The sequence below is a fragment of the Numida meleagris genome, unplaced genomic scaffold (assembly GCF_002078875.1).
Source record: "Numida meleagris isolate 19003 breed g44 Domestic line unplaced genomic scaffold, NumMel1.0 unplaced_Scaffold252, whole genome shotgun sequence".
NCBI lineage: Eukaryota > Metazoa > Chordata > Aves > Galliformes > Numididae > Numida > Numida meleagris.
The window spans coordinates 307711-320893 of NW_018364327.1; positions in this window are offsets into that span (position 1 = coordinate 307711).

Consider the following 13183-nt stretch of genomic DNA (forward strand, 5'->3'; position numbering starts at 1 on the left):
GTCAAGTGTGGAAGTAAAATGGGCGTAATCAAAGTAAACTTAAATATGCATGACATTAAGGGGCTGACCTAACCGATATGAATAAAGAAATTCATAATTTTGTCAACTGGTGGAACATTTGTAGAGGATGTGACAAAGTCAAATGCTGTTCGTAATGTCTAAAAGACAAGGCAAATCTCAGATCATTATAATGACATGTAATGGTAACTAAAATAACAAGGTTTGTCATCTTATAGGGAAGTAACAAAAACTGTCTACAGTTACTAAAAGAAGGAGCTAAACTGCAGATTGGCAGAGTGTTTATGGAGTTATCAAACACAGACCACTGGACAGTGCCCAACCTTTAGTTAATTAATCTAAATGTGACCTGGCAACACAATATCCTCCTAAAGAGTCACCCTGGTGTGTTCATTTCAAGCAGTAAATTTACACTGTATAAAGATCATTAACTGATGATGAGCACAGTGAACGTTGGTGTGGCATTTCCACTTTTGTAGTGACATTTTGGTGGGTTAACTCATCCCCCTAGGGGTGAGTTGATAAAAGCTGATTGTTATTCATTCTTTGTTTGCATCGGGACTAGCAAAGACTTTCTTTCCATACACAATTCAGTTTTGGTAAAGGATTTAAGAACAGTGTCGTATAAACAAGCCTATGTTCTAGCTTGAAGACCAGACTGATAATCAAAGGAAGATTAAAGACCATATCTGCTAATGATCTTTGAAGTAATTCTGTTGGCTGTTGTTTGCCCAACACAATCCTGGAAATTGTCCCTGCCGTACAACAGCACCTCACTGTCTGCTCTCATTATTGCCCAGTGCCCCTTGGCTGTCTGTTTCTCTCCTCAAAACTGTGTTTGAACCATGGAGAATTCTCTACCAACAATCCTGAAAATCTCTGTTTCTGACTTTTAGCCAGAAACTTCCAGTCCATCTTCTCTTTGCTATTGCTCACAAGGAGCGGTTCAACATTAGAAGGAAGGACTGATAGTCTGTAGGCTGATTCCCAGCAGAGATGTGCAAGAGAGTCTGAAGTACACCTAAGATTGTGCTCAGGAGTCACAGGCAGCACTGAGTAGGCATAAAGGAATAAAAGATAAAGGTGACTCAGAGCTTTTGAACTGCTAAGTATTAGATCAGGAAGCTGGCTGTCAATCTTTCTTGATTCATTGGTCTTCAAATTATCCAAATGCTATCCTGAAAATTTAAGCTGCCTGAAAGCAGGTTTAATTTTCTTAGCTATATTTTGTAGTTCACAGACCTACATAAGGCTGCAGTCCACAGCTTGAAAAAATAGTATTAAACATATGCCATAGAGATCTGGTTTAGGGTTACAGTGGGGTAGCAACTTAGGGAGTCCACGGAGACTGAAAATATTGGGTTAGAGAATTTAAAGTAAAGTGTGCTCTGTCTCTCCATTGTCTTTGCTTTGTCAGCTAGTCCAGAAAATGAAAGGACTATTATGTTTTTCTGCAGCTCTTGGGGTTTCCAGTCCTTTATCTCTCCTTAAGATTTCACATCCACAACGTCCAAGGCCCAAGTAGAAGGCAAGGAAAGGGAAGGCTCCCTGCAGCCTTTTCTTGTCTTCTTGCTTGCCCATGCAGTGCTAGCTGCAATCCAGGCCCTCTGTAATTCATAAACTATCTAATTCTCTTTTTAAAACTCTCTTAAATCAGAGAATTTTGTTTCATTGCCTCCTGCTGCATGAAGGTCAAAGCCTAGTGGTGCATGCTTCACTGATTCTTTATCACAGTGACCTCTTCAAGATTGGTTTTCATTTGCCATGTGTCAATGGTTTCCACTCCTGTCTTCATATAATTACTGGAAGGTGACATGAACAACCCCTTTTCACATGCATGAATGTCTGAAACACTGTCTGGATGTCCACAGGTAATTAAGATTTGAACTTGCTGCTCATGTAAAAGGTTTTCTTTTTTTTTTTTTCCTAGAAAGATGCTAGGTTTCATGGTTTTGATTTTAGAGCTGGGCATTGAAAAAAATCGGCAAATTAGAAATGTTTAATATATTGGATACAATGAATTTGAAGATAAATGTTTTTTTTTTAAGAGATTAGTTTATCCTCAAATAAAAAGTAAGCAAAGAATCAAAACAATAAGGAACAGCGAATATTACAAAGGAACTGAAATAACTCTTTTATAATAAGGAAAATTGTGTGGGCTAATACCTACATGGTACACTTAGAGAAAAAATATGAGTAATTATAATGTTATCTCTTCATTTGGAATATAGGATTTTAGGGATTTCACAATGCACATAAAAATTCACATGTTCTATTATATTTATAGTGTTCTACTTTTATTGCATACAGTGAAAAAAATACAAAATGCAACTGAAAGTTCCCTAGGCCAGATTTATTTGACTTGTTCTGATTTGCAACTCTTAAGTACCCAAAAAATGTCACAGGAAATAATTCCAAAATTTTATTTGCTGGCATTGTACGGAATGTGCTGGTAAAATTGCTACCATCTTTATGATAAAGAACTGACATACTGAAATGTAAAGAATTATAATGAACAATGCTCATACTGAGAAGTGACTCTGTAATTTAGCTCAGTGACCACAACACTCAGGTTTGATCTTCTTGTATTAGGCAAATTATAAGGCCATGCGTGAGCATGGCTTGATCTGCAGATAGTTTTGCAGCACATGCAGTTCCAGCTATCTCAGTAAGTGGCACAAGTAACCTGAGGGTCAGAATATTGATGTAACTGCCTAAAGACAGGTGGAGAGCATGTTATATATACACGGTTAGATATAGACTGACCCTGTCTCATCTGGAAAAAGCTTTATGAGAAAGCTTATAACTGAATGTTGCGTCCATTTAATACCCTTTCATTTTTTTCCTTTTTCTTTTTTCCCTTTCTTTTTCTCAACAGATCAATGGGCAATATTATACTAAGATGGATATGGGGCTTTTGAGACATATGCAGATGGCTTATGTCTTACCATCACAGAGCATAAACAACCATGCTAATATTTGTGCTCAGAGCACAAATGCCCTTAGGTGCTCTCCTGTTGGTGTCACAGGTCCAGGCTGTTAGCCCTCACACCACATGTTGCATTTATTACTTTAAATGCTAACACACAATTTTGAACCAGTTTGCCCTGAATTTGTTTACAGGCTACAAGTACCCTCAGGGATAATGGATATGTACACTGAAAAGGACTTTCGGTGAGGTTAAGGTGGAGCAGTACTACTTGGAGAAGCTGTGGGATTTCCTAGAGCAAGGAAGTAATGTTTCCCATGCTGTGGGACTAATTCTAGTCTTGCTGAAGGCAATGGCAAAACTTCCATTGATTTAAATGAGTCAGAATTAAGGTCTTGGATAATAAAGATACAAGATTTGTAGTTTTTTTTTCCCTGAGCTTATATTCAAAGTAATATGCAAATCCAAGTAGTGTGTCATGACATTTTATATTTTATAATACATACTGCAATAAATATTACACATTATAATGCACACATTACATTTACATACATTCATAATAATATAATCATCTAGTTCCAATCTCCTATCCATGGGCAGGGACAACTTCCACTAGATCAGGCTGCCCAAATCCCCATCCGCCCTCGCCTGTAGTTTTCCTGTAGGACCCCTTTTTAGGTACTAGAGGGCCTCTCTAGTAGGGTCTCCCAGGAGCCTTCTCTTCTCCAGACTGAACAAACCCAACTCTCTCATCCTGTCTTTGTAGGAGAGTTGCTCCAGCCCTCTGATCATGGTTGTGGACCTCCTCTGGACCCACTCCTTCTTATGCTGGGAACCCCAGGAGCTGATCTCAGCACTCCAGATGTGTCCTCACAAAAGAATCAACTCCATCCACCTGCTGGCCACCCCACTTTGGATGCAAACTAGGATATGGCTGGCTTTCTGGGCTGCAAATGCATGTTAGAAAACATATTGCACAATGACATGGAAGACTTCTTTTTTGGTTGCCATCAATTGATGCATGAGCAGGAGTTGATGGGAGTGTGGGGTGAGGAATAAGTAAAATGTATGAAATTTTAACAGCAGAAAAATCAATTGTCATAGTTAAATACCAAGAAAGTGCCCCAATGTATCTTTGCAGGAACACAAATCAGCAAATGTCCATTTTTCCCTGACTTGCTTATACCATCTGCCTGAATATCTTTGGCAGGAGAATAGCCTCTGAAGGAAAGAGCTGGGACAATTAAGACTAGACTGGACAAAATCCAAGGAACAATTCTCTACTGAAAAAGTGAAGGACTAGGACATTTAAAAGACCTTTATGTGCTCTGTCTACGTGCTATTTAGTGCCTTTGGATCTGATCTGTGGAGCTTATTATTTAATACTGAAATATTTTGAAAACTCTCATAAGAACAGTGTTGTCTTCAGAATCGTACTGCTCAAAATGGGGTAGCAAAGTAGCTAGGTCAGCGCACTGATGCTTTAGCAGGGTCTGGTTCTCTCTGCCGTTATTCTGAGCAGTATTCCTTCCACTGGGCAGGCAGGAATAGCCCAGATAGCTGCACTTGTGCCTGCATTCACACCCAGTCTGAGCCAGATAGAGATCTTTGACTCCAAGATACTCCTGACTTAGTACTGATGTTTCTTAATCTTTCAGGGTAATGGAAACTTGCAGAAGAACAGTAGATCTAATGAGAGGAAGAGTGAGGAAATGAAGGATCTGATGGTAAGGAACTTATGTAAATAAGATGATAAAAATTCATATTAGATGCATAACGGGACATTGCCCTGTATGCAGAGTGTCTCCAGTTTTCTCAGCTTACTGCATTGACAGCTGTGAGTGAGAGGAAGAAGGAGCATGGCCAGTCAAGTGTATTAGCTGATCTGAGCATGTAGTTCTGGGCAGGATCTGCTTGGATACATGATACTTGGCTCCAGACAACTGCCACTCTTCAATCATGTTTCTGTTAATCTTGCAAACAGCCAAAATTAAGATTTCCAATTTTCTTGGCCTTTAACGTTTTTTAAATATCTTTCTTGAGCGCTCTGTAAATGCAGAAGGAAAAACAGACACTCTTAAAATCACTGCAGCTGGTATAGATTTATTTGTTTTGTTTTTGAAAGAGCAGGCAATTTTTTTCTTTCGTTTTTCTTTTTTTTTTTTGTCAACAAACTACAAATGGTCACCAATGTTGACATTTTCTTATTAAATATGACATGTTGAATGTGCAGCAAGAGTCTGCTGAAGAGCAGTTTTGTTCATTTTCATCTAGTCCATGGAAAGCCCCCTTTCTACTTTCAGGATGCTATGCTTAGGCCTTCCAATCCAAGAGATATAGAAGAATACTGAAATAAAGAATGATGTTGTGAGTGGGAGGAATTTCTCATAGGCCAATTGTTCCACAACTGATTTTTGCCTGTGATCAGCTCAGCATGTACTCACTCACTTGCAGCAACCTACATACTTGACTAAGCCCAGCAAGCCTTCAGTACAATGCAAGATCTTCTCTAGAGGTGTTAACTTAATGACTTGGAAGCATTTTCTTCATTTGTTTTTCCTCCCTGCAATTTAAATCCCTTCCGTATTCACAAAAGATGCCATCTCTGAAAACTATAATTCCTTCTTTATTTACTAGAGATATTATTTCAATTTGCTTCAGTGACAAGCTTGTTCCTGGAACAGGCAAATTAGTTTTAAGAGAAGAGCAACATCTAGAGGCTCTTGGGTAACTCAAATCTTAGACTACTAACAAATATAAGAACCAGCAAGATAAATTCTTTGGCTTGGGCAAGAATTTTCCAAGGTGTTTCAGTTGTTGAACAAATTTCTGCAGTCAGTTGAACAGGTTTGTGCCTGACTTCAGTGGGTGAGGAGCTAACTAAAGGCAAAGCACTGTGGTAATTCCCACTCCTTGCAGTGCAATCAAGCTGTCATTGAATCTGACATGGAAGACTCTGCTGGGAGTAGCCAGACAGAGCCCACACATCCCACATCCAGCATCTCATTGCATATAACTTGCAAAACAACCCTCAGCTGGTAACAGATGCTCTTCGAGTCTCTTCAGGTGGCATTCTAAGACACACTAGCCTGATGTTTTTCAGGATGTTTTTGTCTTAATCAATGGTACCTACCTGTTCTAACAGTTGGGATTTTTGGTGTAGGAACCTGCTCTATTTTCACATTAAAAACAAATGTACATAGCACAGTGAGATGCTTAATTCCCAGGAGAATTCTGAGAAGAACACAGTGAAATCCAAAGATAAAGTACCAAGTGGAGAAAGCTTAAACAAAGATGAATCTGACAGATGTCCTGACCAAAGCAACATAAAGAGAAAACTGACAGTAAATATTGCAATGAGGACAAGTGTCCATGGTGATAATTACTGGTGAATACAGCTAGTCTAATTTCATTGCCTCAGGAATTATTTTCAGAACATTGCATTTCTCTCTGCAGTTCTCCCTTTGTCCTCTCTTCTGCTGCTTTCATGCTGCACCTTTTTTATGGGTACGAATCTGGCAAAAGAAGGAGGAGGATTGAGAATAGCTAATGCTGAACAGCAGAAAATATCTAGAAGGAGAAAAACTTTTTATATCTGAAGCTGTCTAGGTGCTTTCAGTGTGGTATTCATCAAAGTTGCCTTTTCCCTTGGTAATGCTAGAAAACTGTACAACCACAGGAGTTGTGGTCCTTATTCAAAACACTTGGGAATATCACTGTTTCTCTAGGTGCTTCAGTTTTCACTCCAATATCATCTCAGCACATACTGTAGTCTACAGCTCACAATTGTTAGAGGAAAAATATATTTCCAGGTAAATAAACTCCAGGCATCCTTGAATCTTATTTTGTATTGGAGAAAGGAAAAGAGAGGCTCAGAAGAGATGAGAAAAATTCTACATATTGGTGATTTTGACATGTCGTTTTCCCAGCATTTCTGGGTTGGTGGTACTCTGAATGCTACTGCCCAATCTAAGTTCTTCCTAAGAGTAACTGGTAATGGGAAAGACCTAGTAAGAAATGTACCACCTCTTCCTTATCCTCAAAAACCAAACAAATAAAAAAAAACACAAAAACTTGACATCCACCCATTAAACAATAGATTGAGCTAATCATCTAAAGACACTAATTTTAAAGATGCTACATCTTAAAAAGAAATGAAAAGGTTCATTATGTTTCAGTAAGGAATATTAAGCATCTTTGACCCAGGAGAAGAGAAAGAGAGATTAAGTTTGACATCTGAATGAAAACTCTTAGAATAAAAACAATTAAGGCATTAATATAAAAGGATTCAGCAGTTTTTAATATGATCGACCTTTGAATCTCTTTTTTTTTTTTTTTCCCAGATTGCAAAGCATCTTTAAAAGCCCATTTGGGAACATGACAATTTAGAAAATGGAAAATGCATTCCTTAGCTTCATTTCACTTCAGTTACGGCTTTACAATATTACCCATGAGATAATACTTCAGTGCTCCTGTTTTTTGTTTGCCACTCTCAGTCACCTCTATAGATAAGTCTAGGAGCTCAGGGTATTTGTGCATCATCGTACTGTCTGCCTCACTCCTTCCCACTCCCAAATTGGATTAAGTCCATCACAGCTAAAGGAAGGAATGGAGCATGAGTCATCTACTGTACTAAATTTGGCAGAGCACTATTAAGTGCTATAGGATTTGTCCAGCAAATGATCTTCGGATGCAGCCTGTTTTAAGGGCTTCCATGTCAGTAAGTGTGCTAATGAAACTGTAAGTAATGAATAACAAGATCCTTTTAGAATTTCCAGTAACAGATATTCCTTTGTTTATTTTGTTTGGGGCTTGGGGATGGATCCTGGTGGCATTATTCATAATGCTTCTTTGATTCAAATGCGGCAAAGCACTAGGTGGGATGCCAATCCTTGATGCCCTCCTTGGAAATTTCTTTCTGTGCAGTAATGTTAGCATATAAACTAGTGTCATTTGGTTATCAAAAGGGCTATTTCCAATTTCTTATGAGAGACTATGAGAGAAAAAATATTTTCTATCTCAAGTCATTATCCCAAGACATGGGCAGGATTTCTCCAGTAGGAGGCAGCTAGTCTTTGACTTGAAAATGAACAGAACTTCACTGGAGTGGAAAGGGACTGCATATTCAGAAACACAGATTATTACTTTAGAAATACTGTATGAGGCTGCTTTTCCCATTAGCAGTCAAGGACTCATTTCTCCTCCTGTGTTGATAAGCATCTGCTGAAGAGGTAGAGCATCAGGGTAGCCTCTACCTTTTCGTTTGTTTTTGCAATAATGCAAATTTCCATCATGTTGAAGACAAATAGAAGGTCCTAACATTCATGCCCAAATTTTCTTTTAGTCCTTTAGCTGTTTATCCTTACCCTTGTTTCCCCTTGACCCCTTCGTTCAAGATGTTAGCTCCCCTTGACACAAAGCCAAGTGTCTATCTCAGCTTTTAATAGTCTAGTTATGTCTACTCTTATACAGTGTACTGTATGGGAGAGACAACTAGGGTAGCTTTACATTAGCTCATTTGGATGTGTAGGGCAGAATAATATAATGCACTGCATAGAGCACAGGACCCCACCCCTCTTTCTCAAATCCTACTTGCTACATTTTTTTCACCAGTTAAATCTCCATATAGAATAATTAGGGATGGAGCCAGTGTTGTCACCCTTCTCTAAGACAGATTGTTGATTGAGGTTAGGTACTTTCTCTTCTGAGGAGTGAGATGTTCAAGATTTTACCCTGGAAAATTAAAAAAAGAATACTGCCTTTTTTAAAATCTTTTCAGTGACCAAAATGATGATTAATTAGCACATATATATGCTACCAGGAATTAGGTTGGTAGCTGCTCCACTACGTCTTATTTTAAGGTAACTGTTCAACTGTGTCTTAATTTAAGTGTGATATAATGTTATACACACAATGTCAGCAAGTAAATATTTAAGAAATGTTGCTATGAATAATTGTGGTGAATACATTAGGCTGTACTTAGGGTCTCCTGGAAGAATTCCTGAAAACATTGTTCCTTGAGACCATGTCTTGCAAACCACGCAAGACACAGTCTTCTATAATATATCAAAAAGACAAATGTGCTAATATCGGAGAATAAAATACAGTTCAGTGAGATCTTAATTTCCAGGCAATAAAAACAAAACCCTTTTTCTTCTCTAAGTGCCACTCACAGAAAGAACAGGAACTAGATCAGACTGTGAGGTATTGTTCCCTCCCCTCTTTAAAAATATAAAAAAATAAAAAAAATTAAAAAAAAATGGTAAGAGTGTATTTCTTTCCAGGAAAATGACAAATTGTTTCAGTATACTCAATATGAATAATTCACAAATAACTCTATTCACATAGCGAGAGGAATTCATGTTGTGCAGTAGTCCTATTCATATGAGCAATGGAACCACAGTTTAGCTGAAAGTAATTAGCTAGAGGTGCTTTGGAAATCTAAATCAAAGCCAAAGAATAAATCTGAATCATTTGAATCCTGATGTAGTTCCTTAAGTTCAGGAATTCTTTCTCTTTGTTGTTTGAAGTAGATCCCACTGTTACATTGCAGTGATCAAAAGTCATGATTATTTTTTTTCCTAGGAAAAGGAGAATAAAATACTTAATGTGAAGAAGTTCTTACATCTATTTTTTTTTTTGTATCTGATGCATATAAATATTTTTGATCAGACTGAAATCTCAGATGAGTGAATGAATTTCAAAACAGGATTTCTTAGAGCCTTTGGGAGAGTGTTTGCTTGCAAGCACACAACACAAAACAGATTTGAGTAAGATAACTTTGGAACTCAAAGCAATGCATAATTGTTTTGGTATTGTAAAACCCTAAGGTATAACTATTCCAAAGGGAACTCATTTTTGTAAGTCTCATTGTTCATTTTCTTTCCACATCTTCTGGATCATACATAATGTATTTCAAGAATAAAAAACAACAAAAAGAACCCATACATTTGGTAAAGAAAGAAAGAAGCCCTTACAGAGTGTGAAAGTCAAAATACCAGTGACACGCTGACTCACAAGAGAACCACAATGGGCTTATGGGGTGAGTAATATAATTTTTTATGTTTGTGTTAAACTACACAATATTTTAATGCCAATTTACCTTGAATTGTCTAAAGAGTTATGATGTTACAGTAAATCATTAAAACACAGTGAGTAAAACAAATAAGTGTTGTATATTTTTCATACACAGATGTGGACATTTTTGGTACAGATGTGAATGTATTCCATATTGTTGGAACTGATTATACATACTAATATTATAAGCAGTATATTTAAAGGGAGAAAATATATATTAAAAAAAAAGGTAAATTGTCAGGGAAAGGACTTTTTTCACATAGTGTGTAGAGTGGTGAAACACCACGAACTTCTATCCATTTGTTGCTATGTGAAATGACTATCTCCATGATCCAGACAACTTACATAACTTTTTTTTTTTTTTAAAGCAGCAATGAAATTATTCATAAAGACAAAGGAGGGAGCTGACCCAGTTTACCTGAAATGAGATTCCCCTCCTTCCCCCCAGCAATAGCTGACACCAGCAAGTTTCACTTCAAATTGGGGTTAAAGTAACTTTTGAAAAAGAAATACAAAAGCCTCACAAATTTAACAGCTGCAAATGGGAAATAGGCATTTGTAAGCAAGCTTGGTGGGTTTTTTTTTTTGTTTTTTTTTTTTAAGCTGATGTTCTAAATCTGAGTGAGCTCCTTGGTTATTTATATCTAGAGACCTCCACTCTTGAAGAGTGCCCATTTATATTTCAGGTGGCCCAGATACACAATGCTGGTGTTGCATGGCTGCTCCACGTGTGTAGAGATTGAATTATTCTGATGAAATGCAGGCATGAGTTTTGTCTGATGATGATTATACATTGTAGCCTGACAAGGTCAGAGATTGTGAAATTGGGACCTGTTCCTTCCGCGGAGGAACACACCCCAGATGACAAGGATAAAGCACCCTCCAGTATTACTTTTAAAAGCGTGCCTGTTTTACCCTCCTGCACTCCTTATTTTATAGAAGTGAATATAAAGTAAAGGCAGTAAATGAGCTGTCCAGCACAACACTGACTGCTACTGACTTGGGAGGATAGGAATTGGGAAATGTCAGGGCATCTGTCTTGCTGACTTACAGCTGGGGAAAAGTTCAACATTTTGCTCTTTTGCCTCAGATTGGAAAAGCACCTTTGGAAATCCTTATGCAGCCCTGAGAATGAACAACAGGCTTGTGATATGGTTTGCCTCTGGTTAAAGTATTCACTGGGAACAAGGAAAATGTCAGACTAGGACAGAGAATCAAGGTTTCCTTCAGCTGCAGAGATCACAGAGGGCCTAATCATCAACATATTGGATGCTGTAAAGTAGGTTTTCTCTCACTGGGAATTTTACCCTGAACAGAAGACTAAAATTCATTTGACACATTTTGCCATGAAGTGGTTCAGTTATCACCGAGTTGTGTATTCTAAGGAGAACACTTTCATTAAAAAGACTTAACCAGCTCTCTGTATTTCTGACAAAAATCAGAGCTGTAATCTTGCAACCTTTACAAAAATATCTCCACAACAGGCAGATGTGGGATCATCTGTTTTCTCTGTCCCCTGCTGTGTCCTTTTTCTAGAAAGTTAGAGTTTGGGATATGATAAGGAAGTCTCTAACTGCTGGTCCTACATTTAGGGCATTAATAAATTCAAATGACCTACAACAGCTGAATTTGTATCCACATTTTTGAAAATATAAGGATTTCTTCTGTGACCTCTGCTCTCCTAGAAATACTCTTCACAGTGTAGATCAGAGAAGAATACCTGGTGTACTCACAATTTCTGCAGATAGTTGCCTTTCTAGGTCCAGGCTGGCCTCCCAAATTGCAATATTCTCTTCCACTCCCACGGGGTTTACTTTATTTGTTTATTATTCCAAATCAGAAGTAGATATGTTTTCTTAAAGTACCATAAATTGCTTTAATGATTATCTTGTTTGAGAACAAATAACAGCCTAAGACTTACTCAGAGGTAACTGAGTTGTGGATTTATTTATTTATATTTTTAATTAGGGTGGTAGGAGGTTGTTTCACTGGCAGAGTCAATCTGTAAGTTTTTTTTTTTTCACTGATTATCTCGATGGCCATATGCATGGCTTGAATGTGTGCACAGTATATAAATCCATAGTGATAAATGAATGGGCATTGCAACCTAAATAGGGCATCTCCCAGTCTGAACTGCATCCAGGCGGCAAATGCGGCAAAACAGGCCACACCTTAAGTACTGTATTCAGTATTCTCCTTCTCTGGAGATATTCACCATATTCACCATCCACCGGGATGCCTACCTATGCAGTCTGCTGTAGGGAGCCTGCATTGACAGGAGGGTTGGACTCTATGATCTCTAGAGGTCCCTTCCAACCCCTACAATTCTATGATTCTGTGATTTTCCTAGGTAAAGCAAAAACTGCATGGACAAGCAGAGCAAAATCAGGAATCCATTCACTACTTCCCACTGGCAGGCAGATGTTCAGCCATTTCGAGGAAAGCAGGGCTCATCATGCGTAATGGTTACTTGGGAAGACAAACGCCTCAACTCCAAATGTCCCCCCTCAAGCTTTATAACGAGCAGTGTGTGACATGAATTTGCACTAAGACATAGCAGGAAATTGCTGAGATCACAACATGATGGAGTCTCATGCTGGTGCAGCTCACCCTCAAGCTAACCTTGGGGAAATGCTTTGAAATGGAAGCTGTATAATAAGGAATCCACTTCTTTGTATGTCAGTGGTGTTTCAGACACTGACTTAGCTAAATTTTGAGCTGTTTCTTTACTCAAATTTTTGTATTTCTGTAAAAGAGACTACCAGGGAAACAGCACCTTCAAATGGCCATTGTCCTTTTTCAGCTTTTACTCTGCAAGGAGAAAGCAATCTCTTCCCTGAACCCCAGCCTCTGAAAACATTACCCTGTTGTAATGACCTAGAAAAAAAAAAGAATTGTTCACAAGAATTGCTGGATCATTGTTGTCAAATGCTCAAAAATTGATGCTCAATTTCCCACAGTATTGTAGGAAGATACTGACAAAATCTGAAGAAAAAGGTGACCAGAAAAAATCTAAGATGTGCTTCAGCATTTCTCAAAATATTTTACATTTACCATGATGTATATAATATTCAGAACGGACATCTTAGGACCACTGGAAAATACAAAAAAAGGTAGATTTTATATGTTGATTCTTAAAAGTAATTCTATAAATTCTGG